The sequence below is a fragment of the Embiotoca jacksoni genome, unplaced genomic scaffold (genome assembly GCF_022577435.1).
Source record: "Embiotoca jacksoni isolate LCO1_2020_lvr unplaced genomic scaffold, fEmbJac1.0.p SCAF_67, whole genome shotgun sequence".
Taxonomy (NCBI): domain Eukaryota; kingdom Metazoa; phylum Chordata; class Actinopteri; family Embiotocidae; genus Embiotoca; species Embiotoca jacksoni.
This window is the reverse complement of record NW_027185422.1, coordinates 1,163,387-1,186,487: the sequence shown is the minus strand read 5'-3', so window position 1 is coordinate 1,186,487 and position 23,101 is coordinate 1,163,387. Positions and strand designations below refer to the sequence as shown.

Here is a 23,101-nt window from a genome sequence, read left to right as displayed (position 1 = left end):
CCAGGACGTAGCTTCTGGAGCTGAAAAATGGTTCTGATGTAGAAGTGCCTTAAACTGCAATACCAGCGAGTGCCACTAGAGGTCGGCTCCAAAAAGCCTCCGGCTCCATAGACTCCCATTCAACTTCTCTCATGAAATTTGAAGTCAATGAATTTTTTCCTGCGAGTTATTTTTGGTATTGTTGGCTAAAGTCACTCATTATTATTTTTGTAGCATCCATCTGAAAAGCTGTGTTTTTAGAGGGGGTGGATGTTTCTGTTTGATTGACAGGCCCGCGGTGCAATCAGGTTACGGCTATCGGTGGGCGGGACGTAGTATGTTTTTGTTCGTTCAGATCTGCGTGAATGTGTTTCTGTTGGTCCTCCAATCAGATTGTTGTCCAGAATGTGTTCAGTGTCTATCTGTGTGTGTGTGTGTGTGTGTGTGTGTGTGTGTGTGTGTGTGTGTGTGTGTGTGATACAGAAAGCAGACCTCATGCACAGAGCTCAGTGTCAGATCACATGAGAGGAACTTGCTCGCCGAAGGGCAGATTGAAACCAGAAGCTTGTCGGGAATCAAAATAGCGGCTGCCTGGAAAAAAAAAAAAAAAAAAAATCAGCAGTGGGAGTGAAACATCCTGTAAAATAAAACACCTTTACACACCGTGACAGTTTACACGCTAACGAATGTCACATTCACAATCAAGCTGTCACTCAAATTCAGCAGTTAAATAGTTTCGATTCATTCGTGATTGTTTTGATTTTTTTCAAATGATTTAGTAGATTTTATACGTAAATGGGGGAAAAAAACTGTCGACAAATATTTTGTTTCACTGCTGTTGTTGTTTTTTTTTTATTGAAAATTTTGTGATTTTTTTTTTTGGTGGTGGTGGGGAGGAGGAGGACCGCCGGCGTTCAGTCTCCCTCCATCCGCCTCTCTCATCTGGTGTTTCACCAAAAATGAGTCATTCACCACTCAGCAAGAGTTTATACTTCTTATCAATAACTGTTATTATTATGTACAGTAAAAGCAGATATTGTCAAGTTTTAGGTGTCATTTTTTTTTTTCCTGTCTGGATTTGTAATTATGAGCCTGCGGGGTCGTCGGTCCGATCGGATAACGTCTCGATGTGGCAGAACTCTTCTTATCCTGGAAATGAACTCATCAGGCCGCTGCCCCCCCCCCCCATCCCCTAACACCCCCCTCCTCCCCCAAGGCTTGTGTTGATACCAGGATGTGATGTTGTTGATGGCCATCGTGGAGAAAAGAAGGCCTGCAGGCGATGTGTTTGTAAGAAGTTAAACATTTTGTCTTCCTTTTTCCACCTGGAGTTTATTTCTGCCTCTTGGTAATATTTACTGACGGAGGTCGGAGGACGATCTGAAGCATCTGCTGTCGGGTTGATGTGATTAAAAAAAAAAAACACACAAAAAAAAAAAGCAATATTTTGATGAGTAACTGCAGCTGCTGTTCCTTCACCTGTCTGATATCCTGATATCGATCCAGCGACGTGAAGCCCGGTGAACTGACGTTAACACGCGTTCGGTGTACATTTCTTCCAGCCTTGGAGTTTCGGTATCGGCGAGGTCAGAGGTCGCGCTCTCTCGCCGCGTCTGTTTTTGTGTTTCCTCTCAGGATGTAACTTAGACTGAGAAACAACCGAAGAGAAAAGGAAGCTGTGCTGTGAGATGATTGTGAGCATGAAGGAAAGAGCTTCGAGACCTGATGCGCATGAACGGAGGGGCAGCCATAACTTCTATTATGTGTAATTAATCCAAGTTTAGGAAGTTGAGTTACGTGTTTTTGCGAGCGCTGGTCCATGGCACCAAAAGGACGTTGAAGGGGACGTTTCGCCATTTTGACGTAGATGTGGATCCAGATGCTGAAATATAGCATTTTGAAATAGTATTTTTCGATTAGCTTCGTCGCAGGTATCTGCTCTCTGAATGACTTGAATTTGTTCTGCGGCTGGTTATGACATGAAAGAATTCAGAAGCGTTTATAAAAGAAGTTGCTTTTGATAGAAGTGAGAGCATGAACATTTTTCTGAAATTTGACGACTTTACTGTTTTTTCTGCTTTTCTGACACTTCAGAGCTCATAAATCTCGTACTTTATTCCGCGAACATAAAAAAACCAGTTTCTGCTCCTTTATTCTCTTGTTTCGTGTTTCTCTCTCCGCCAGAGTCGGGCTTCTTTTTATTTTCTTTTCTTTTTACAAATATTTCCAACACAAAAGCACAATTAATTTTTTTTGGTCACGGCTTCGGGTCGATACCTATCCAGCGGAAGCTGAACAAGATGAGCAACCTCGAGCGTCTCACGGCCTTACGAATGCATTGTCGTAGAGGCGAGATGAGGAGGCGGGAAAAAAAGAACTAAAACGATTGAAAGCTCAAGGTTTTTCTCCTCCAGCGTTTTGGACTGCTTGCCCTCCCTCCAGTGATAATGGAGGATATTTCCTCTTAAGTGGGATTTCAGCAGAGGGAGAAAAGGGCTGTGCGATTCCCCCGTGTTGAGCCGCCGCCGCCTCGGCAGCCGAGCCGCCCCGGCCTTGGCTGCGGCGCGACGCCGGCGGGCTGCAAGGAGAGGAACAACACACAAACAATACAAGAGATTGGCAGATTTTAAAAAGCCGCTTCTAATCTTTCATTTAATAAAAAAAATTAAAAAAGAATCGAAAAAGCCTTTTTAGACATCCGATCATTACCAGATCGGTTGAAACACTTTCCGAATGTTTTGCTGGTGAATTCTTCATTTTTCCATCCTGAAGCTGTTCTCGTTTCTCTTCACTGTATGTTGGTGTTTAAGTCGTTATTATAGCCCCAGAAAGACGCATTATCAAACAGCTTAAAGGTCTCGTTTTACACTTTTCTGCTGTTTCATTTTCAGTCTCGATGTCCATAAGAATTTATTTTTTAAGTTATCTCATAGTTTTCCATCTCCTCTTCAGCATCTCTACTAAGAACAGGCAGTTTTGGGTCTGTGTCTTTAAGAAACATCGATGTCAGTGAAACCTCCCTTCTGATTGGCCGACTCTTTTCTGAGTGACGCACGCCCAAGGCCAATCAAAGGTTTTTCTTCGGTCTTGTAGCTTGCTGGCTTCGCGATGGATTGACCGATTTGTTGTTGTTGTTTTTTCCCACGTAAAATGTTTGGACAGTGGGCCGTGATGAGGACGGGTGGGTTTGTGACATCACAAACTTACAGAAGTGTTGTTTTCACAGTATTTATGGCACCAAGACCTGCTTTATAATCCAAAAAAAAGAAAGTGAAATCTTAACGCATATAACGTGGGAATTTGACTTTGGACGGCAGGAAATACGAAGTTGAGAGCTGTGATTATCCTACCTGAGTTTAGGTTAAAGGAAAGAAGAGGTTGCATCTTGGCATGTACTAAAGTCGAATGCTAAAATCCCCGTGCAACCCAAAACAAATCACCATGCTGGTAATATATTTATACATACAATATATTTGTAATTTTGCCCCTGCACCGTCTGAACCAGCCCGTTGTTACAGCACCTGGTAATCGGACGGCGGAGGGAAGCTGCCTCTCAGTCTCTAACGCTCTCTCTCACCCGGTCGGCCCGGGAGATGAGTCATCTGCACTGTAAAGGTCGTCCATCAGAGCGAGAGAGTGGAGGGGGAGTGGGGTGGGGTGGTGGAGGGAGAGTGATGGAGGAGGGAGGCGTTAAGTGTTGGCTTTCCATGTCAATTTTTCTGTCAGGAGCAGTAAGTGGAGCCTCTTCTTCTTCTTCTTCTTCTTCTTCTTCTTCAAAGTATGAACACATCAGTAATAAGTAGCGTATTTCTTTCGACGTTTATGTGCATTGGAGTATTTTAATGTGGTGTAATTACTGAGAATAAGCCGTTAGGTATTAAATGGAGAAATAGCACGATTATATGTTTCTGGTAAACAACCCAATTTAAATTAAATAATGTATTTAATAATTGAATAGTGTATTTATGTCACAAGATTCAACAAGAAAATATTTTGTGATTAAAAACGGTAAAAAAAGAAGAAATTTGATAACAGCGCCAACAAAAAAACGCTGAAGCGTGTTAGTTTTAATCTGTCGGCAACTGGTGAGAAAATACCGGCTTTAGCAAACAGCTGTTTATCCATGTTGCTTTAACACATTCCTCGTTTGCTCCGGACCTTCAGACTTTTCAGTCTCAAAAATGGTTCCGTTGCAGAAGTGCATCTAAGCTGCAATACCAGCGAGTGCCACTAGAGGTCGTCTCCAAAAAGCCTCCGGCTCCATAGACTCCCATTCAACTTCTCTCATCAAATCCAAAGTGAATAAAATGTGTCCATCAGTTATCTCGGTGTTGTTAGCTAAAGTCACTCCTTCTTCTTAGTTTTCTGGAGGTCCATCTGAAAATAATCCCTCATTCATTAGAAAAGAAGATTCAAGAAGACCTGTTTTTGGGGGCGTGTCTGTTTGATTGACAGGCCTGTGGTGCAGTCAGGTTACAGCTATCGGTGGGCGGGACGTAGTATCGTCAGGTTTCCAATCAGATCGGTCGGATCCACCGCTGGCTCCTCCCCCAGCTCGTCCAAATATGGTCACTTCCTGCTCCAAACCGCTCCGAACTAGCAAAGATGGTGATGGACAGAATCTGTATAGGAGCATGTTACATATAGAAGTTTATAAGGAGCTTTACGGAGAATCAAATATCACTTGTTGTTTCCCACTCAGTTCACGCTGATCAGAGTCGGTCACATCAAAGTAGAAGTATGTTATTAATTTCTGAAGGACGGTGTGCGTGATAGAGAGCCGTCTCATCCATTTTCACCATTAATATCCTCAGTGTGTGATTACTTCTTAAAGCTGCTACTTAGTCTGTCCTCCCTCACCTCCTACACCTTCCTCCTCGTCCTCCTCCTCCCTCTGAAGACCAGAATGATGTCTCTTAAGTGCTCGTAACTGTGGTCAGCCTTAATTTATATTTGTAGGAAATATGAAAACATACTCAGAAACCTCTCGGAGTTCATTTCTAGTCTGTTCCAACGGCGCAGTTTCACTAAAAACAGAGTAACGAGGGAATTAAGAAGTTTAGTTTTCAATGACATCCTTTATTTTTTTGTCTGCTTGGATCATTTTCATCACGATACAACCGGAAATAAGAAAGAGAAGTATTTACATTTACACTGAGGATTATTTACAGCTAACAGTCTGTCAGGAAGGTCTGAAGATGGAGAGTTGTTACCTTTTCCACGCCCCCCCCCTCCCCCCCTCCTACCCTTCCCCCCCTCCCTCCCTCCTCAGCCCGGTGAAGCTTGCAACTCGGCTGTGGGAGGTTTTGATTGATGGCAGCTTCGGGTTTGGCAGCCTTATCTCCAGGCCTCGCCAAGCGATCGTCATCTGCCACTTATCAGCCCCCTATAAACACCCCCCACAAACACTCTGCTCCAGAGGGGAGGGGTGGAGGGGAGATAAGACGGAGGAAGTGGCAAGAAGACAGACTTTAAGACAGAAGTGAGGAGAGAGATGGGGATGGAGAGAGGAAGGAAGGAAGGAAGGAAGGAAGGAAGGAAGGACGGACGGACGGACGGACGGACGGACGGACGATGGACGGAGACGGCGAAGTTAGGAAGAAGTTTTGAGGAGATGTGAGGACGCGACGAGGAAACGAAAAGAGGGGAGGAGCTACGAGTAGAGTTGGGTACTACTTTAAGTTTTTGCTTCATTGTTTTTCCCATAAAAGCTTAAACACAACTTGTCACAGAAGAACATCAACCAAAGTGCAGTCTGAAATTTCCTATAAAAAATTTGGAGTCTTCTGAACTAAACGATAAAAGAAAAGATTCTTTGCAAGTGTGCCGTCCAAAACGTCCAAAACGTCCAAAGCATCGCCCAGCCACGCAAAGCGTGTAATACACACGCTATAGGGAAGCATGTAATATACACGCTATAGGGAAGCGTGTAATACACACGCTATAGGGAAGCGTGTAATACATACGCTATAGGGAAGCGTGTAATACATACGCTATAGGGAAGCGTGTAATACACACGCTATAGGGAAGCGTGTAATACACACGCTATAGGGAAGCGTGTAATATACACGCTATAGGGAAGCGTGTAATACATACGCTATAGGGAAGCGTGTAATACACACGCTATAGGGAAGCGTGTAATACACACGCTATAGGGAAGCGTGTAATACATACGCTATAGGGAAGCGTGTTTTCGTTACGCCTGCCGTCGTCTCGATGCGATAAGAAACGTGTACGTAAACGGAAGCAGGTCACGTGACGGAGGTAAAGAGACAAAACAAAGTTTTCTTTGGCGGTTTATGTCCTAACCGAAATTTGAAGTAGTCCTAATCTTAACTACGTAGTTTTTGCCGAACTCCAACCAAGGTTTTATGTTTCTGAAGTGTATTTTTTTTTTCTCCCTGAAGCTTTGTGACACCGATGAGTCTCACGGGGCAAAAATGCGCCAAATTTATATTTCTTCCCTCTAGTGGTCGGGGATGTGTATTACACATTTTTGTCGCGATAGCGGGTCGCTAACGTCGGGATTGTGGATTTTCAGTGCCTTTTACAACCACTGACGGCAATCTGCCGCCTCTACGGACTCAAAAAGAACCCGTTCGTACGGCCGTTCTCAAAGGTTGAAAAAGAATTACGTTGCAGGAATATTTCAAACACGTAAAGTAACAGAAAAAAAAAAAACTGGATGAACGATGAAAAAGTGAGCGCGTGATGTTTGAATTTGTTCAGAGGGAGGTGGTTTTCCAGCTGTTTGACCGTCCGACGAGCAGTTCTGCAATCACGTTTTTGTTTTTTATTCAATCCTGTCTGAGAAAAGTGGTTTACTTTGAAGGAAGGGAGGAGAGAGGAGGAGAAGGAGGAGAAAGAGGAGAAAGAGGAGAAAGAGGTCGGCGTACAAGGGAAAAAAAAAAGCAAATCTGGTTTGTCGTCACATTTTTAGAGCCAGAACAGCGTTTTATTTCTTCTTTTTTTTCTCCCACCTCCTGGAGGTCAGATCCATTTGTGGAGAATTGGGTTTTATGACTCAAGACTCAATTTCTCAAAGGTCACCTCCACTTTGGGAATATTAGTTTTTTATGACAATTCCCCCGGAGAAGTAAACCTTTCTTTTTTCTTTTCACACACATCCCAACCGTTCGCCGAGTTGACACGGGTTCCTATTTAATAGTGCGAGGGGGGGGGGGGCGCTAATGAACGCTTGTTTATTGGACGACGGGTTTCCTGTCTCGGTGCAGCGAGGCGTCGGCTGATGGCGAGGTCATTAATTGTTGTGGGCGGTCGGGATATGTTTTCCTGCCGGGGTCCCCGGTGTCATATCAGCTTAATGAATTGTTTATGTAAACCAACAGAGGTGTTTAATACCTGCCTTTTTAAAATGGGAGTGAATCAAACGGAGCAGGAGGGGGAAGCGGCTAAATGTCATCAATTAAAGCGAGCGGCGTTTCCGACGCGACGAGGGACACAAACACATTACGCTTGTTGTGTAAGTGTTCCAGCAAACATCCAACAATGTTGTCGGCGTGGACTCAATAATCCTGATAATACGTTTAAGGTAATGGAGAGGTTACATCATGAGGTTACAATGTGGGATGCAAATTCAAAACTTTTTATGTTGTGAAATGTTGGTTCAATTCGCTCAATTTTGTCTACATTTTTTTTTGTGTGTGAAGTTGATCAGAATTATAAAATCCAACAGTCAAATTTTGACAGTAAGTTTATTTGAAAGATTCTTCAAACAACATCTTTATATTAAAAATGATTTTAAAAAGGGTCAGTTATGGGACAAAATAAACTTTGCAGCTCGACAAAAATGTTTTTTTGAGCCTGTTTTAGTTTGTTTTGGTTTTATGGCACATTTGCTGAATGTTTCAGTCTCATTCACAGTATTTCATGAATATATAAAGTCAGATCACATTGTGTCTGTTGAAGCCTCTTTGTTTTTTTAAATCCAACATTTGTGTCGTGTTGCAGTTTGAACTCTTTTCTTTTTTTGTTTTTGCAACTAAAACAACTCACCTGAGATTAGTGGCGTGTTTGTGACGTTTCTGTCACTACAGTTTCTTAATTACAGTTTGACAAGCAGACGAATGTCATTTCACACGTGCACAAACGTTGCTGCGTTCCTCGTCTTTATTTTAATCCGCGTTAGAAATGTTGACTCACAATTCAACTGCAGCTGGAAAAACAGAGTTTTACACCAACCGTGTGCAGCTTTTAATAAAAACCAAACTCCATTCAGAAATCATCAAATTTTCGCAGATTGCCCGATTCGGTCTTTGTGTCACTGTGAATTTAAAAATGTTTCTATGGGCTAACAGCTGGCTGATCGTCGTGCATCCGGGTGTTGATTGATTGACAGAAGTCGCAGCAGCGTTGATGTAATGTGTCACAATGTGTCATAATTATCATTAGCTCACAGCGAACACGTTGATGCTGCTTCAAAGTGAATCCAGCTGCAGTTTTAGTGCTTCTTTACTTGTTTGAATTGAAAATAGTTTTTTTTTTTTTTTCCACCTTCTCCTCTTTTTTGGGCTGTTTTTGTTTCCCCTCTTCATCTTCCTCCTCTTCCTCCTCTATCCTTCAGTAATCTCTTCTTTTCTCCCTCTCTACATAATTCTGATGTCTTCCTCCTCCCCCCTTCGTCCCCTCTTTATCACCCACCTCTCCTTTCGTCTCCCCCCATCTGTCCATCACACTCTCTCCGTCTCCTGTTCTCCGTCCCTTTAATGGTCTCTCTCGTCCCCCAGGTGGCCCTAGATGCCATTTCGGCCCCCTGCTTTTGAATTTAATTACACATGGCATTGTTTTCATGGAGCCCCCCCCCTCCCTCTCCTTCCCCCTCCTCCTCTCCCTCCTCCTCCTCCTCCTCCTCCTCCTCTTCACCCCCCCACAGCACACACACTGCTGCTGGTTCAAACTGCATCCTCGGATCACTGCAGGCAATAACACCCGAGGATTGTGGGGGAGTTGGGGGTGAGTTGAACGGGGGGGGGGGGGGGGGGGGGGGTCTTTGGTGGTGATCAACAAGGAACAGATTGAAGGCTGAAAAGTTGATATCGGAAATCAAATTAATTGCAAGTGAGAGTGAAACCGTATCTAATTAAGAAGCCTTTTGAAAAAACGACGGGCAAATCGGTTTCGACAGAAACACTCGAGACTCGTGGCGTCGATTAAAAGAGTTTGTGTCCAAAGTGTTCGAAATGTCTGCGTTAAGTGCAGGAAAAAAAAAAAAAAAAAAAAAAACACGCTTCTCCACGTTTATCATTTAACACACAGAACTGTAAAATGTACATTTGCAATATGACTGAAAAATGTTGCTCTGAAAAACTACATTTCAGCTCCAAACATGCGTGTGGAGGTGGCGACGTGTCGTTTTGAGGTTTCTGTGACGCGGTCGTTTGGTGTCGTCAGTTTTTCAGCGTGTTGTGTTTGTTTTGGTGTCTGAAAACCTCGTATATTGAATAATTTGACATTTTTCGACTCTCGCGCTGCAGTTTTTGCACTATTTTTGGAGGATATGCTTTCATACGCAACAAATTTCACTTATTTCACATTACTGAAAGCAAATTCTTCTACGTGGTCTTTTATTACTTGTTGTGTTGTAACATTTGAACATGTTGGTTGTCTCTTTTCAGGGCTGCAGATATTACAAACGTTTGGAGTTTTACTTTCCAAAACGTTCACATTATTTTGTCCAACATGAAGTTTAATCGTGTCACTTTAAAAAGTTGTTCCTTTAATTTTAAACGTCATCTTGAATACAGTACATCAGATTTATTTCACTTAAAGTGAGTTCATCTCACTTTAAGTGAATTTTACTCGTTCAGTTTTACAGATTTTCTTTGGTTTCAGCGGCGAGAAAAAAAATGTTTTCAAATGATTTGTTGTCACATTTATACTTTAAAAATGTACTGAAACTAGTAAACTAAATTTCACCTCTCATAACTTTCTGATCTATCCTTTCTGATATATAGCTTTAACTTTTTTTTCTTATTTGGCTGCGACATTTTTTGCTTCTTTATTATCTGCACGACATGAAGTGATGTCCGGAGCATCGGACCACATCTATTGCAGGAGGACAGAAAAAAAAAAAAAAAAAAAAAAAACAACCTCGCCAGCGATAGATTTTAATTTGCCCCGAGATCGCCGCTCTCGTGATCAAACTAATGTGATTACATCGCTGTAGTGTGTCACCGCGGTGACGGCGCCCGCTCGCCGTGCCTTTGCTTTTGAAGGATGGCTGTTGTTTTCTTCTCATTATACGGCTTTCTGAAATGTACCCGGGAGGGTGAGTGAGTGAGTGAGAGGTATGGAGGAGGCTGGGTGGTTGGTGGGGGGTGGGTGGAGGTGGTGGTGGTGGTGGTTAGCGGTAGAAATAACGACCCCATCGGTGCTGCAAACAGCATCTATTCTGTCGGTGCAGGACTCGCGGAGCCGGGCCGGGCCTTTCCCTTTTGTCACCGGTGAAAAATGAAGCATTTCTGAATCCCCGGCACTCGCTGTGTTTCCCTCCGGGCGCCTCAGATACATTGAGTTAACATAAAGCAAAATTCAGGACGGGGGCGGCGCCGGGTGACAAATGAAGCGCCTCCGTGTGTTTTGGAGGGAAAATAAAGGGGCCCCTTTTGTGGAAATGAGATTTGGTCCATGTTACTTCCTTCAGGCCCAATTTCTCCCCCTCCCTCCCCCACACCTCCTCCCTCCTCCTGCAGTCCGACTGCATCTGAGAGCCACAATGGAAGATGGAATATTCTGGAAATGGAAGAAAAGAGAATAATCTGAGTGTAGATCATTTCCCTTCAGCTCGCTCTCCGTCTGCAGTCCGTCGCCGCTTTCGTGCCCATTTTGATACATTACGGCTTATTTTCACGCCACGCTGCCGGTCGGTGTGATCACGGCACCCGGCCCGCTGCAGCTTCTTCTTTAAAAATGGATCCAATTTGGGATATTTGGAAAGAGAGAGAGAGGGAGAGAGAGAGAGAGAGAGAGAGAGAGCCGGGGTACAAATGAGGCACCTCAGCTCGCCTTTCGTGTTTTGCGAGCGGCGCTCTCATCCGACTCGGACTCATTTGTAGTCTGCGGCTGGAGGAAGACGAGTGGAGGGTCCGCGTGGCTCTTGGCTACGTTTTTCGGAAGAGGCCGCACCGGCCGCGGCGTTTGGGAGGTCCAAAGACTTGTCGGGCTAATTAGAGGGAGCCCGGCGCCTGTGATGTAGTCACGCTCGCTGGCCGCGGTGCAAACTCACTGCGGGGGGGCAGACGGACGCACCGGCGCCGCCGCCGCCGAGTTCTTCTGATTCCCTTCCCAAACAAAATCACGCTTTTTATATTTGTTTGTTTGTGTGTATCAGCCTTTTTACTCTCTATCAGGAATTAACTGTGTGTGTGTGTGTGTGTGTGTGTGTGTGTGTGTGTGTGTGTGTGTGTGTGTGTGTGTGTGTGAGCCCGTCAATTAAGTTTTCCTGCAGACGCAACTCAAATCAGTTTCGCCTCACCGACTACCAACGGCACTTTAGGCAACAAATTCTTTGTTGATTCGCTGAGTCCGGTCCCAAAGTTGCCGTTTATTATCTCCGCCTGTGTTTCATTTGAACTTAATTAATCCTTTAAAAACATTTTGGGAGGGGACGGGGCTGTGGGGGGAATCAATGCATCGGCACGGCAACGGCTTCTCCGTACGCCGAAAGTGACAAACAAGCCTCGGAAAGAGAATTGACGGCATCAGGTTGAGTCAAATGAAACAGATTTAATCTGTAATATGGAGTAAATAATATAATATTTACCTCTGGAGTTCAGAGCATGTGGACACAGAGGCTGCAACCCCCCCCCCCCCACGACCCCCCCGCCCCACCCTCAACCGTCCTGCTTATCTCTCCCAGAAGGAACCCTTTCAAATCGAGATGTGATATTTGGAAGAAAAAGAAAAACAGGCCTGTCTGCAGTTTTTGGCCCGCAGCATGACATCACCTTAAAACTTCCTCCGCTGTTTACAAAAAGTGAGAGCGGTGCGATGCTGAAATATGATCAACGTGCTACTCTCCAGGTTTTTGGTTTGCGGCATCGAGACGATCACGAGTCCGTGTCACATTTTTGACGCGGCCTTCCTCCTCCTCCTCCGTGAGAGGAAGCACAACCAGACCTTTTTTTGTTTGTTTGTTTCCTACTTTCCACCACGCTGACGGACTCAAAACTAAACATGACGCGGTTCTGGATCTGAAAGTCGATGAAGTGAAATGCACCTCTAAAAACAAAAACAAATGCAGAATCATTTTTCTGTTCAGGCAGTTTTAAATGTAAAGAGGTGCAGTAACGCAACCGAGAGGAGGTGCAGCCGAGGAGAACCACGTGGCTGCAGTCCTACGACCTGAATTCACCGGGTCGATATCGGTCCGGTCCGACTGGTTCCGTCCCACTGGGCGTAGACCTCGGCTTCATTTCAACCAATCAGCATCGCCGACACAACTGGCTTCAAGTTTTCACCGATACGTTCGTCCGAACGCTGTCACCTGTTACCCAGATGTCCAATCACAGTGAAGTGTCGCACTTAACCACCGGTTATGGGTTTGAAATGACGACCGGGAACCACAGCCGTGCGTTAAAATGTGCTAATCCCGTCGTCGCCGTGGCAACTGCAAATACAGTTTGAAAAAAACAAAAAAATCGATAGACACCCCCAACGCTTCCTCCTCCTCACGAGCTCCTTATTTACAACGACCACGAGAGGTCGCTCAACTTTACAACATTTTCGAGGGCCGAAAAAGTCGCGTTTCCCCCGCGAGCGAAAGTCGGGTTGATAATGTGCGGCGGTTTTCCAGCCGCCCTGCTCTCCGTGAGGACTCGGGCACGGCGCACTTTTCTTTTCTTTCTTTTTTTAACCTTTGACAAGTGACGGAAAACACCTGAGACGGAGCTCACGAGAGTTCGGAGACGTCTCTCGTCTCTCGTCCTCGGCGGACGCTGACGAACCAATTCAGCCACTTCAGCTCCTCTTTCTCCGAGCCGGGACGCCGAGGACGGAGACGGCGTCATTGAGACACCGAGCTGTTCACACGTCTTCGTCCGGAGGCCTCGACGCCGAGCGGTTTTTTTATTACACGGAGAAAGCGGGTCGATTTTTCACGCCGAGCGCACGCACACCGAAAGTAATCTACTACGAAGCCTTGTTGTTGTTGGACATGTCAGAGAATAGACCGTCCCGCGCTTCTCCAGTCGCTCGTCCGGTCCGCGGCGGTTCGGAGGTCGAGACCCCGCGCTCGCACACAACACGTAAATTGGCCGCTGAATTATGCTCTGACAGACTGAAAGACTAATTATTAAAAATGTAAAAAAAATGCTGTCAGTGAATTTGGAGGACCAGAGCTCAGGATTTGCATATCCTTCATCTGCCTGGTGTGTCAACAAAAGGAAGCTTCGCTCTCTTGTCTCTCCACACCGGTTTATTCTGATGCAAAGCAAAGTGAATGTAATTATATATCCTTTCCTCTCTCTTTTTTTTGTTTTGTTTTGTTCATAACATTTTGTTCTGGCTTTAATATGCGCTCCGCCCGTGAATTTCAATTGTAGCCGTCCATTTGTTTTTCCCTTCAAGCTGATGAAAAAAACAGAAAACGAAAAAGGACAAAAACAAGAGAGAGCTGCGTTCGAGGTTTAATTCTATTTGTGGAAATTTGTTTTAATATTTGCCTGACGGCGGGTCAGGTTAAAAATTCATTTCTCATAAAGTGAAGATGTGCTACGGTAATAGCTCCCCCCCCCCCCCCCACCGCCCCCACGTGGAGGTGGCGGTTCCCCAAATATGGTAAATGCTTATCGTACGATAAACACCCGTGACGTCACCACCTTCATCAGCCGCGACGACGGCGACGGTGGCCGACGGCTTACGTCGAAAATACGGCGCGAACGCTGCAATGCATTCTGGGACTTTCCGAGGCGTTCGGATCAAGGAGGTTCTGGTTTCTGCCGCTGCGTCGCGTGTTAATGCTCAGGAGGAAAGAGGGAGCATCGATTTTCTGTGAATCAGCCGAGCACGGAGTTTAAAAGCTTGTTTGGCAGAATTTGTCTCATTGATTAATAGAAGCGACGACACACACGTGGATGCATGCGGCGCATTATTGCGGACGCCGGAGATTAATCACATTTTAAAGGTTAAATCGCGGCTTAAACTGAAAGCAAAAGTCTGAGGACCAAAGTTTATATCGCTGCTGCGCCGGAGAGATAACTGCTGTTATTTTCTTATTATCGTCATTATTATTAATAATATTACTGCTTGCTTGATTCAGCTTCACAATCTGATGGTGATATTTTACACACGTTGGGGAAATATTCATTATTATTTTGAAATAAACCTGTGCGCGCGTCATTTTTCAGTTCATTCACGATGTGTTTTTCTGTCTTTTTGTAGTTCAGCAGAAGGCAGCTCTGGAGATGGAAGCCAAGGTCAGCATCCTGGAGGCCGGCGTCGCCGACGTGAGTGCACTTCTTGCCTTTTCATTTAAAAAAAAAAGGAAATCGAAATCGAATCAAACCGTGACGGGAGTCTCGTGGTGTGACCGAAGCAGGTGGACGACCACAGCTGCAGGTGTTGATGTGCTGCTCCTGCTGCTGGAGTTTGAGATCTGGTTCTGGGTCCGTCCACGGGTAAACAGGGGAAACACTTTTCTTTACGGTGTCAGCTTTAAAGAAAAATCTCATTTCGTAACTTTCTGAGAAACCAGATTTCTTTCTCGCCCGTTTGTCACCAACTGCAGGCGGCGTATTCTTTATTCTTTTCTAATTGCTCTTAAGTGAATCCATAAATAACGAATGAGAAGCAGCTCCTCAACGGTGAGCTCGAACGTCGGCCTTCACGTCCGCTGCCCACTCCATCGCCGTCACCTCTCGCTCACTCTCGGCTTTCATCTCTTCGTCATTGCTATTCTCCTCCATCTCTGCGGTAAATAGACCGCTGAGCATCTGCACTCGCCTATCGATTCAAGAGTTAGTCTGCGCCGATGACGGCACGCCATTCTTATTAAATTGGCAGGAGCGAAAGTCTGAGAGAGAAACGGTTGGGAAAAAAAAAAAAAGGAGAGGAGGAGGTGAGGGGGGCGGGGTGGGGGGGGAGTGGGGGTGGGGGGGAGTGAAGAGACAATGAGGGAGAGAAGTTGGGAGGTTGGAAGAAGAGAGAGGCAGAATGGAGGGTCTGTCGAGGTGATCGATACCTGGCTGCAAACAGGAGCCAATTATGGCCAATCGAAGCTCTGCTGTGAGAGAGAGAGGGGGGGGGGGGGGGGGAGAGGGAGGGGGGGGGAGGGAGGGAGAGAGAGAGAGAGGGGGGGGAGGGAGAGAGAGAGAGAGGGAGAGAGAGATAGGGGGAGATAGGGGAGGGGGAGAGAGAGAGAGGGGGGGGGGGGAGGGGGAGAGAGAGAGAGGGGGGAGGGAGAGAGAGAGAGAGAGATAGGGGGAGGGGGGGAGAGAGAGGGGGAGAGGGAGAGAGAGAGAGGGGGGGGGGAGGAGAGAGAGAGAGAGAGTGAGAGAGAGAGAGGGAGAGAGGGAGGGGGGAGAGAGAGAGAGGGAGAGAGAGAGGGGGGGAGGGAGAGAGAGAGAGAGGGCGAGAGAGAGAGAGAGGGGGAGAGAAGGAGGGGGGGGAGAGAGAGAGAGGGGGGGAGGGAGAGAGGGGGGGGGGGGAGGGGAGAGAGAGGGAGATAGGGGGAGGGGGAGAGAGAGAGAGGGAGAGAAAGGGGGGAGGAGAGAGAGAGAGGGGGGGGGAGAGAGGGAGAGAGAGAGAGAGAGGGAGAGGGAGAGAGAGAGGGGGGGGGGAGGAGAGAGAGAGAGAGAGAGAGAGAGAGGGGGGGGGTGAGGAGAGAGAGAGAGAGAGGGACAATCCCTCCGTCTCCGGCAGACAGACAGAAAAATCTAAAAAAACCCAAAAAGGAGTCCCAACCTGCAACAAAGCATCCATCATCCCCCCATACGGTGTTTATTATAGTTTTATCCTACACTGTAAAATAAGAATATTAGCATACTACATCACAGCTGACAGGTTGCAAAATATGAGAAAGGACATTTTCGTTCTCGGGAGCGCCGAGCGGACGATTTGTTTTCTCTCGGCTCCAACGGGTCTGCAGGTCGCAGGCTTTTTTGGGGGGTTTATTTGACAGGTGGAGAGATGAATTCTCATTTTTCTCATTGATGCTTGTGTGTATTTAAAATGGAGATAACGTGAAAATGTATTGTTGCCGCAGAAAAGGTAGCGGAGGAGGAGGTGGGGGGGGGGGGAGGAGGGGGAGGAGGGGGGGTAGTGTGCAATAAAAGCAGTAAACCAGATCATTAATGATGGTGGGGGGTTGTTTGAGTTTATGCACCCGACGATCCAGCGTGAGGTTTCCACGTCAAATTAAACTCTGATTTAAGGAGTTTTAAATGTCCTGCTTCATTTTGTTATTTTTTTATTCGGACTTTAAGAGGAACTCAACAACCACACACCGTTTCAACAAAGGCTTTTTCACTTTGCTCACTTGACGTTTGAGAACAAAAAATTTGAATTGATCCCATAAAGAATATTCAGGTTTTTTTGTGGACACCTTTTTTCTTATTTCTTTTTGGGACCATAAACACATTCAGGAACATTTAGAGATTTAATAAAGTGATGAACAGAACGTTTTTATTCGATGCCACTCCGGAGCGTCTCCTTCCCATCCTCCGATCCTCAACGTGGCGTTTCGTCGTGAATCAGCTCCTGCCGGTGATCGTCGGTCATTCGTGATTCACGACTGCACTTTCAAACTCCTGTCGAGTTTCTGGGAAATTTCGTCTTCTCGTTCCTTTTTTTTCTTCTTTTCTTTTTTTGTGTGAATGCAGCTATTCTTGTTCAGATAGTCAAGTGGGTAGTTTGCAAGTCATTAGAGTAAAAGTCTTCTTTGTAGTAGTTTGCTGGTTCGATACCAGGTTGGCCCAAAGTTGCTGCGTGGGTTTTCCACTTTTCTACCTACAAAAGCAGGAAGCAACAAAACAGCAGCAGCGACAGACTGCGTTCAGCAGATTTAGACAAACTATCGCAGATTGCAGCATTCACACGCATTTTCCACATGAAATACACGTTCTAGTTTTTCTTTGGAAACTTGGAAATGAAGCTCTGTGTTTGGTGGAAATTTGAGGGCAATTTAGAAAATGAAGGAGACTCTCGAATCCGTCAGGAGAAATGCAAATTATACTGATGCAGGTTGTTATCAAGATATCTGAAACTCGTTTGGAGAAACATTCACTGGTATAAAATGTGTTAATTTCCCCATTCGGTACGTCAGCAGCACGACAAGCGAAGCAAACCAAATGACATGACGGTAACTGACGGGGAAAACATGCAATAGATCATCTTGTCCTTTTCTCTGCTTTGACCTTCTTCCCTCAAGTAAGTTATTTGCGCCCTTGAATCACAAATTATTCCCGCGAAGTACTAATTTGTGCACTCAAAACACTCAATTTGTTGATTGTGACCTCGGTCCTGCTCTTTTCATTGTCTGCCTCGTTGTGGAGAGCAGCTTTTATGTCTTCACCACAAAGAGCTCGAAAGCCTTGAAGCTTTACTTTGTTGAACTGAACGTTGACCGCAGCATCGACACGTTTTTCATGTCTTCTGTCAAATGATGTTTCTTCAAAGAATCTCGATAAGATGTTGAAACTAGTTGAATATTAAATTAGGGGGATTTTCTAATGTGCAGTTTTCTACCCTCAAGCTCTGGTTAAGTCCAATGCAGAAGTGCCTTAAAGTGCAATACCACTGAGGGCCACTAGGGGCTGGCTCTTAAATACCTCCAGCTCCAATAGACTCCAATTAAAAAAACATCATCAACTCCTATAATAAATAATGAGATATTAGACCTCAAAGAGACGCATGTTTGCAGGTTTGCCCGGTTTTGACTGACATTCAGTTGCAGTGAGGTTTTCAGTGTAGGTGGGTGGGGCATAATGTCCGCTTGTTCTCAGGTAGCTCCTCCCCCAGCACGTCCAAATATGGTCACAACGACGACGGACAAAACGGCCGAATGAAGGCTTCAAAACAAACCACCCGGTTACCGCCTTCGAAACGACAAGTCATTTAAATGTTTGACTGACAGCCAGTAATCTCATCTGAAACCTGAATACTACGAGTGAAAGTGTTAAGGGGACGAGGACATTATTAAATTTGGGGAATTTATTGAATAATTTGCGGATTAGAGTTACAAAAGTTGGAAAATTAATAAAAAATGGTATTTAAAAATTCAGAAAGGTGATAATTGTAGTCAGTGTTGGGTTGTAGTGGGTGGTGGTGATGTATTGGACTGGTTTATACTAAAACAAAATATTCAAAAATTCTCCCAGCAGTACTTTGGTTGCTTCTTGAGATCGTGTTTTTTTTTTTTCTATTTTCATTAAACATGCCTGTTTTTATAGTTTATAATCCTTCGTTTAAATCTCTTTATAACATCCTCATTTAAGTTCTCCATGAAGCCTCGTGCAACACGCCGCCGCCTGTGAGATGACCTCAGGTTCTCTCCGTTATCCTCCACCGTGACCGCCGGCACCTCGACGAGGCTTCAGATTGAAAAGCATCGAATCGCCGAGGCCACGGAGAACCGGCGCCTCCACACCGAGGACTCGCGTCCAATTAGGAGAATGTATGTTTGTCGAGAGGGAGGTAGAAGATAAGGTTGCCGTGGCAGCAACCAGATTATAATTGTCCTGGAGTGGCACTAATCCCCCCCCCCCCCCACAACCCCCCACCACATCCACCTCGGCCAGCCCTCGCTTTGTTCACCGCAAATCAAGGTGCTTCCAATCTGTCTGAAAGAGCGATTTCACAAATAAAGGGGAAGACGGGAAGGAAGCTAATGAAACAAACAAAACAAACAAAAGACAACAACGGTAGATGGCCCTTTCCATCACCACTCAACATAATCACCACTCCAGAATGCAGGCGGACATGAACACTCACTTCAGAACGACGTACACATGCTCGCTGCTACGTACTGATTCGAGTATATTTACTTATTTTACCGATTTAAACCGAAGACGAGCGAAGTCGTCCTTAAAATCAGCTGTTTGCCATCTTTGGTTCGTGAGCCTTGAAAAGTGTTCAACGTTTTTTACGTGTCGAAATGTTTTTCAAGAAAGTTATCTCAATAAGGACCAAACAGTTTATGAGCTATCTCGGTCTCCGCGGCAACGGCGTTGACCATGACTCTGTCTCACCCCGGCATTAACAAACAGTCTGGATCAGATACCTGAATATCAAACGGAAAAAAACTCAAAACAAATCCTGCGACGTCTGTTTGTGTCCAACAGACGAGTTAAACCTGCAGTCGTCGACACAAATCTAAATTAAAAGTGGAGAAATTGCAGAGAAAATGAAATGAAAGTCAATTCAACTCTTCAGAAGCTGTCAGAAAATGATGCCGTTGGTTCGATAACTTTTTGGAAAGTCTGAGAGAAAAAGCCCGATTGAATGTTTTACCCCCGTTCAAGTTAGCACAGAACGAAACAGGAAGTTCAGTCTAATAACTCTAAAAGGTTTTTAAATGTGCGTCGTATGTTTAACTTGAAGATAGTTGGAGAGTTTAAGATGTAAAATATCTGAAACTTCCTTCAACCGAAATATTCCATTCAAACGTTTTGTGTTGACGGACGTGTGGTTAGTTTCAACAATAATCCTCCAGATGTGCCAAAGTAAATGAAAGAATAATGTAATTTGCATTCATGCAATGACACGAAACCTTTCAACCTTCGATCCGCCTTTTAATGGCAAAACTGTTTAAACTGTTAGTTAATCTTTACAAACAAACAAACAAACAAACATAAACAAAATAAATGCATCTGTCCAATTTTTGTTATTATTTTTTTTTGGTGATATTATCCGTCGCTCTGAGGTGGAATGTAATTTATCCCGTAATCCGAAACCCAGAACAGATAATCTGGGTTTTCATCCTCATCTCAACAACGTGACGGCGACACCTCGTCGCTCCGCCCGCCGAGCCGCAATGAACGCCTCGTAATGATTTCGCTGCGGATATGTACGCCTGTCTGGGGTTTTCTGTGGTTGGAGGGGTGGGGGGTGGTGGTGGTGGTGAGGGGGGGTGAGGGGAGGGGGTGGAGTGGAGGAGGGGGTGGAGGGTGAGGGGAGTGATAGCATCACTCGTAATGACTCGGTATTGTTGTTTCCAGCGTGCCCAGGTGTCTCCAAACAGAGCTGGATTTGAATGAGAATATTCATGAAGCAGGAGAGAGAGGACACACACACACACACACACACACACACACACTCACACACACACACACACACACACACACACACACACACACACCCACTCTGGATCAAGGTTGGTCTGCTCGCCGTGGCTCCTGTTCCACCTGCAATGTTTATCAACAGAGAGGAAAATAAATCATGGAGAATCAAAACAATGGCAGGCGTGTGTGCGCTCGTATACACGCGTGCATTGTGTGTGTGTGTGTGTGTGTGTGTGTGTGTGTGTGTGTGTGTGTTGTGTGTGTGTGTGTGTGTGTGTGTTTTTTGTGCGCACTCCATCTGCATCCCCCTGCCACAGATATTCAAATGGCTCCACGTTGAAAAATTGAATGGGAGAGTCTGTTGGAGAGCCGGCTCTCTCTCCTCCTCCTACCTTTCTCCCTCCTCCTTCCCCTACTCCTCCTCCTCCTCTTTCTCCTCCTCTTTTCTCCTCCTCCTCCTCCTCCTCCTTCTCCTCCTCCTTCTCCTCCTCTTTCTCCTCCTTTTACTCCTCCTCCTCCCTCCTTCTCCTCCTCTTACCTCCTCCTCCCTCCTCCTCCTCCTCCTTCTCTCCGGGCCGTGACGTGCGCCCGAACCGTCTTTGATATGGTAATGACGGGCCTCACCGCGGGGGCTCGGGCGGGGCCAGATGCATGCTGGGACGTATCCCAGGTGTCTGTCACTGTGGGCTTACCTGGTTTACAGGAGGGCAGTTTGCTTCCCGGAAGAAAAAAAAAAAGGAGCCGAGTTCGACAGCGTTCGTCGAGGACAGAAATCGTTTTCACTTCCCTGGTTTCAGGTGGATTTTTTGTGGACTCAGTCATTTAAAAACTATTTTGACTTCATAAAAAAGATATTTTTTTTGGATCATTTTCCCTCTTGTGTTATTCACGACATCGTAACCAGAAATGTTCGACCAGCCTCGAGTTCACGAGTTGCATCGTGTTTGCTGACGTTCACAGAAAGGTCGGAGGTCGTGGAAGTTCATGTTCGGTTGGACGTTCAGCTAATATGTTGTATTTTTAGTCACGTAGAGTTTGTCTTCGTAACTTAGATAACAGGCCGACGTCTGAGGAACAATCTTGATCTTCCCAACGGCCTCATCTTCTTCCTCTGCGACTTTACATTTCCTGCATTACGTTAGCCGCCTGTCAGCTTGATAAATTATTTGCCTCTGTGGCTTCTAGACGGTGTCCATGTTGCCTAGCAACAGTGATTGTTTTTTTGCGATTTAACCGACCGGTGTTATTCTGGTGTTATTCTGGTTTTATTCTGGTTTTATTCTGGTGTTATTCTGGTTTTATTCTGGTGTTATTCTGGTTTTATTCTGGTTTTATTCTGGTGCTTATTCTGGTTTTATTCTGGTTTTATTCTGGTGTTATTCTGGTTTTATTCTGGTTTTATTCCGTGTTATTCTGGTGTTATTCTGGTTTTATTCTGGTTTTATTCTGGTTTTATTCTGGTTTTATTCCGGTGTTATTCTGGTTTTATTCTGGTTTTATTCCGGTGTTATTCTGGTTTTATTCTGGTGTTATTCTGGTTTTATTCTGGTGTTATTCTGGTGTTATTCTGTTTTTATTCTGGTGTTATTCTGGTTTTATTCTCGTGTTATTCTGGTTTTATTCTGGTTTTATTCTGGTTTTATTCCGGTGTTATTCGGGTTTTATTCTGGTGTTATTCTGGTTTTATTCCGGTGTTATTCTGGTTTTATTCTGGTGTTATTCTGGTTTTATTCTGGTTTTATTCTGGTTTTATTCCGGTGTTATTCTGGTTTTATTCTGGTGTTATTCTGGTTTTATTCTGGTGTTATTCTGGTTATTATTCCGGTGTTATTCTGGTTTTATTCTGGTGTTATTCTGGTTTTATTTCTGGTGTTATTCTGGTTTTATTCTGGGTGTTATTCTGGTTTTAATTCTGGTTTTATTCCGGGTGTTATTCTGGTTTTATTCTGGTGTTATTCTGGTTTTATTCTGGTGTTATTCCGGTTTTATTCTGGTTTATTCCGGTGTTATTCTGGTTTTATTCTGTCGTTATTCTGGTTTTATTCTGGTGTTATTCTGGTTTTATTCTGGGTGTTATTCTGGTTTTATTCTGGTGTTATTCTGGTTTTTATTCTCGTGTTAAATCTTCTATAAACCGGGATTCTTCTCCGTTTACGTTGTTCTGACTCTGAGCTAAACGTCCAGCGGACCGGGTAGGATGCTTACAGACCCCGCCCGCTGGGCTTTCTGGCAAACAGCATGACACCAACACACCAGCTGGCATGCCCCCCCCCCTCTCCCACCTCCCTCCCCCGTCCCCGTCCCCCGTCCCCACCCCCCTCCTCCTCCTGGTTCCCCCAGGTGCTAAATGGGCTGTTAGCTACAGTCGAAGTCTTCCAGGTCCCGGTATACGCACCTGTATGCTCGGTCTCATGTCTCGACTGTAATTTAAGACCGGATGACGCTGCCGTCGCTACACATCGCCGAGCAAACGGGTGTGGCACTGTGAAACGGCCCGTCTCATTAGCCGCGCCTCACGCCTGATTAGCCGGCGGGCATCTCGGCGTGATCGCAGGTAGCCGGAGTTGTTGTTGTCCAATCAGTCGTTTACATAAACAATATCTGTGAATGGAGAGAAGGATCAGAAACAAATGACTGCACACAGTTTCGTGTCAACATAAACACTCATCCAGATTAATAATTACTCACCAGCAGGCGTGATTATTTACAATTATCTTTATCGTCTCCGGTAAACGACACCGAAGCTCAGCTCGTCTGTTTTGACACATTCAGCAATAAAAAAGTCGTGCTGTAATTTATCAGGTGGTCAAAAGGTTCAGGTGATCTGGATGCAGTCCAAATCTCTGCTGGGAGAAGATTTCAAAATAAAGGTAGGCGAGTTTAAG

General features: G+C 45.2%; 1 pseudogene; it reads left to right on the top strand.

Moving 5' to 3' along the window:
- The window catches only part of LOC138214078 (receptor-type tyrosine-protein phosphatase N2-like), a 147,981-nt pseudogene that overhangs the window by 57,716 nt on the left and 67,164 nt on the right, over positions 1-23,101 (top strand).